Genomic DNA, 5218 nt, shown 5'->3' with positions numbered 1-5218 from the left:
CTCTAGAAGGGTCCATCCTCCCTGCAGCCATTTCACCTCTTTCTCTGCTTCCTAGGCACCCTGAGCCGAGCAGCTTTCCTCTGCCCCACCCTACTGCCATGGTGTACTGCTTCATCTTGGGCCCAGGGCAATGGACTTGGCTGACCATAGACTGATCCTCTGAAACCATTAGCTCAAATAAACTTTTCTTCCTCTAAGTTGTTCTTGTTGGATATTTTGGTCCCAGTAATGAAAAACCTAATACACCCACGTTCATCCATGTTGCCTCAAATAACAGGACTTCATCATTGTTTAAGGCTGAATAGTTTTCCTGTGTGTGTGTGTGTGTGTGTGTGAGTGTGTGTCCTTCACTCATTCATTCATTGATGGACACATAGGTTGATTCCATATCTTGGCACTTGTGATAGTACTGCAATAAACATGGGAGCAAGCTCAGTGCCTTGGACATTGTAAGTACTCAGTACAGCAAACCAAGTGTATATTTCTGGTCCTTAAGAACAGAGGCAACACATGTCCACACTGTTGGGTTAAATGCATTGTTGTTATAAGATGGGTGACATATAGACATGGATCCATCTACTCATGCATTAGTGTCTACATCTGGCTAGTCACAGGTTCTGGGGACTGGAGATAAAGAGGCAAGCTCAACAGACACAATCTCTTATACAGAGTTGTGTACAGAATAAATTCCTGGCATGCCAGGTATGGTGGTGCACACTCATAATCCCAGTGACTGAGATGAGGCAGGAGGATTGAGGACAGCCTCCACAATTTAGTGAGACCCTAAGCAACTTAGTGAGAACCTGTCTCAAAGTAAAAAATAAAAATAAAAAAGACTGGGGATGTAGCTCTGTGGTTAAGTAGCTCCGTGGTTAAGTACCTCTGGGTTCAATCTCTGGTGAAAAGAAAAGAAAAGAATCAAATCCTGGCAGCAGATATGAACCTTGCTGGGTTCACCTTCCTTTTTCCTTCGGGGGAGTTTTAATTCTGTGCACTTCATGCTAAGTATTCAATAAATCTCAATTGAGCTGTGGGTTGAAACAAGAAGGACAGAATGGGAGATTTTAAATGTCCTCATTATCATCCCAATTTCCTCTTTAAAAATGTCACTTGGTCATTCTTCCCTTTTAAGTTTTATAGCCCCAAAGACATGAACAATTGGATAATACATGTTGGATATAAAAATTCTAATTCCCTTTCTGAGAATGTATCTTGGTAACACTCTGTACTATTTTCCTTTGAACTTTGGATGGTGTAGAAATATATGCAGAAAGTTTTTCAGAGGCAGCAGAGCCGCATAGCATCACCTAATGCCCCTGGCTCAAGTCCTTAATATAAAGTTATGGTGCGCATGAAAGTCCCCAGCTACCGTCATGTCTTCTGTGCAAACTCTTTAGAGACATCTTTCCCTAAGTCTGATTCTTGAGAAGATAAGTTCACTTCCAGTTAGTTGTTAGAGTAAAAATAACATTTTTATATTCTAAATCATATTCATAATTAAAAAAAAATTCTTTTTTCCCCAAGGGCATAGACAGAGGTTTATTTAGGAAAGTAAATATATATTCAATGGAGAATATAGGTTGTCTCCAGAAAGAGAGACAGTCTTAAAAAACACTTCTCAGCTCATCCATCTTTCTTCTGGTCAGGTTGATAGAAGTGAATTAAAGCAGGTATTTCAGATCAGGGATCTCTCAAACAGTCTATTGCTGTTTATTAGTGTTAATGAAACTGGGTATAAAATTGGGCTCTCCCACACTGCCATTTTTAAAGTGTTTTTTAAAAATACTAACTTTATTTAATTTTGTATGTGGTGCTGAGAATCGAACCCAATGCCTCACGCATGCTAGGCAAGCGCTCCACCACTGAGCCACAATCTCAGCCCCCACTGCCATTTTTATTAATTGATGTAAGTTCAGTGGGGTTCAGACACAAATGGTTTACTCTTCTGCGTCAGCACCTTCAATCATTTTCTGATGATTAGAGACATCCTGGAAGATACTCTTACTCCCCATTTTATAATTAAGAATCCAGTCTGGTTTATAACTCCAGTGTAATCCTCATCCCTTGTCCTACCCCAGCCCTTGCTAGGCTGTGGTTTAGGGACTTAGAGATGGGTGGTGTTTGCTCTGTGCCTCCATTTCTCTCCTTCTTTCACCTTGGAGTGGGATTTGGGACTTTGGGACTAATTCTAAGCTTTATGAGCATCTGAGTTAACATGCACCTGCTATGGAATGGAGGTACCACAGAGGATGGCTATTAATTAAAACTATCCATGGATCATGGACCTAGAATCAAACCATTACTCATTCCACCTTTATTAAGTATATTTCACCAACAGCTCATTGGCTGTAGGAACAACAAATGTCTGTATGTGATGTGTTGTTAAGGAAAAAGTCCAAATTTCAAGTTGTGTTTTATTTTATTTTTGGTACTGGGGCTTGAACCCATGGGTGCTTAACCACTGAACCACATCCCCAACTCTTTTTATTTTGAGACAGGGCCTTGCCAAGTTGCTAAGGCTGACCTTGAACTTGATCCTCCTGCCTCAGTCTCTGGAGCCACTGGGATTACAGGCGTGTGCCACCATGCCTGGCTCAAATTGTGTTTTAAATGCATTTCTACTCTAATCACTCTTTAATCATTCCATGTTCAAATTTGACATGTAGAGGGAAACTAAGGCATTTTTCCAAACTTCAAGAAGATCTGAACATTTTTTTAGATTGAACTGAACTTCAAAGAACTGGGTGGGGTCATAGAATATGGAATGAATATTAGAAAACTCAATTTCCTATTACAAACATAAAATGAATAGGGCTGGGGATATAGCTCAGTTGGTAGAGTGCTTGCCTTGCAAGCACAAGGCCCTGGGTTCAGTCCCAGCACCGCAAAAAAAACAACATAAAATGAATGAATACAATTTCTTCCAGCAAACAAGTACACCCAAGACATGACATTTCTGAGAAATCGGGGTATAATGAGGTTGCTTCTGGGCTCTTCCAGCCCCTGCTCAAGGGAAGGAAGGAAGTCTTTCCTTCCTGTGGGGCAGATTAAGTGACTGCCTTGTGATCATTCTGAACCTTCCTGAACCACAGTTTGGGTAGATGTGATAAGTTCTGTTATCTTTAGTTTGTGCTTTACGACACAGTACAGATGGGCTGGGAAATAGGGGTTTTTGTTACTGTGCAAAAACTCCACCTCGTATTTTATGTGAACTTACATGAATAAAAGTTTTGGATTGTATACACACGTTATAGTGTGATGTCTGCTGTATATCACAGCTTTGAAGTTAAAGGCTATAACACTTAGCTATTGGAAAGGTTGCAGACTGACAGTTTCTTGTGAACAAATTATTTAAATTTATGGTGATAATATTCTGAGCACATAGACATTTTCCAGGAAGGACTTTCACTTGGAACTGACCACAATCTATATTGTTGTGTCTTCAAGGTACCTGACTTGTGATTTCTCCAGCGCTTTGCCCTTACCTCTACACCAAAAGCACTGGCTGGGTTACAGCATTCTCTTCCCAAAGTCCAGGATCTGCTCAAAGATGCTCAGCTGTCTCCAGGATGTTGCTATTACAGCCTTGTATTCTCTGGCTTGAACATTGATTTTATTTGATTTTTTAAAAAATCTTACTTATTAGTGCATTATAGTTACACATAGTAGCAGGGTTCATTTTGACATAATTATGTATGCATGGAGTCAGACTGTTTTAAAAAAATACTTATTACTTTCAAAAATGTATCCCTTTAATGAACCTGACCAGTTCAGAATTCATGGGCCTCACTACATTTTTATCAGCTACCCATAGTGCCAGAGGCAATGACTACTCAGAGCTTTATGTTCACTTCAGTTATTTCTGATGTGCTCAAGCTCCAGGTGACAACAAACCAAACCAACCATTCCCAGTTGGTGCCCATGATCTGTCATACAGCAGCAGAATCTAACATGGAGAGATTCCAGAGCTTACCTGGGCCAGAGGCACACATATTTTAATAAAAACTTGATATCAATAAGATTTGAACTTATTTTTGAATTGGCCCTCATTTATTTATTTTTAGTTGTAGTTGTTGATGTTCCTTTATTTTATTTATTTACCTATATGTGGTGCTGAGGATTGAACCCAGTGCCTCACATGTCAGGAGCAGGTGCTCTCTCTACCACTGAGCCACAACCAGAGCCCCAGGTCCTTATTTTTGATGACTTTCTTTTAAGAGTGTGAAATGGAACTATTCAACATGGAGGCGGAGGTTGATAAGCTCGAACTGATGTTCCAGAAACCTGACTCTGATCTGGATTACATTCAGTATAGGCTGGAATATGAACTCAAGACAAATCATCCTGATTCAGCAGGCCAGAAAAATCCAGTTACAGTCTTAAAGGATTTGTCTGTGATAAAATCTCGCTATCGAACTTTATATGGACGTTTTAAACCAGTTGCTGTTGAGCAGAAAGAGCCACGTTTATGCTACTTTGAATAAGACTATGACCATGATACAAGAACTACAAAAGCCAACAGACCTGGAGCTGTCACCAGTGACTGAAGAGGAGAAAACTGTGATAGAGCAATTAAAATCTCACATAACAGACTTAGGAAGAAATGGACTTGCAAAAGGAAACTAATGAAGAGATCTGTTCCCAGAGAAATTTAGGACGATGTCTTAACACTTGATTATTAGAGGTGGGGGACTGGTAAAGGAGAAGGAGGTTTGGCTTGAGTGACAGAGTATGATGCCTTTAATCTGAGTAGCAATTATAAGAGCAGATATTATTTGTATAAAATTTAGCTGAAAAAAAATAAAAGGAATGGAAATGCAGGGATTTCAATATATATTTACATATATATATATATATATATACACTTAGTTTTGTAGTTTTAACTAAGGAAGTCCCTTAATATTATTTTGGACCTGTTTTCTTTTTGTGTAGTTGAGATAATGTTGATATTCTGTCTTGTCATAAAATAATGTTTATATATATTTCAGGAGTCAATGTGTGAATAAGTATGATTTAGAAAGTAAAGAACAAGCAACATTTTTAAAAAAAGTGTGAAATGGTACTGTCACTCTGCAAAATAGTTTACATTTTTTATAAAATTATTTAAGCAATAGCCATACAATAATAGCACTCCTGGGCATGTATTGCAGATTATTGGAAACTTCTGTCCACACAAAAACATGTACAGACGTTTTATTCATAAAAACCCAAAGGTGGA

At 38.9% G+C, this 5218-nt stretch overlaps 1 pseudogene across 1 annotated transcript; it reads left to right on the top strand.

The window, feature by feature from the left end:
• Positions 1-3756: 3756 nt before the first annotated feature.
• LOC306665285 (SKA complex subunit 2-like) lies at positions 3757-4626 on the top strand (annotated as a pseudogene). The gene has a single exon. The product of its transcript is annotated as an SKA complex subunit 2-like (transcript).
• The last annotated feature ends 592 nt before the right edge of the window (positions 4627-5218 follow it).

Source organism: Sciurus vulgaris, assembly GCF_902686455.1.
Source record: "Sciurus vulgaris genome assembly, chromosome: 1".
In the NCBI taxonomy this organism is placed as follows: domain Eukaryota; kingdom Metazoa; phylum Chordata; class Mammalia; order Rodentia; family Sciuridae; genus Sciurus; species Sciurus vulgaris.
This window is presented reverse-complemented; position numbering and strand designations above follow the sequence as displayed.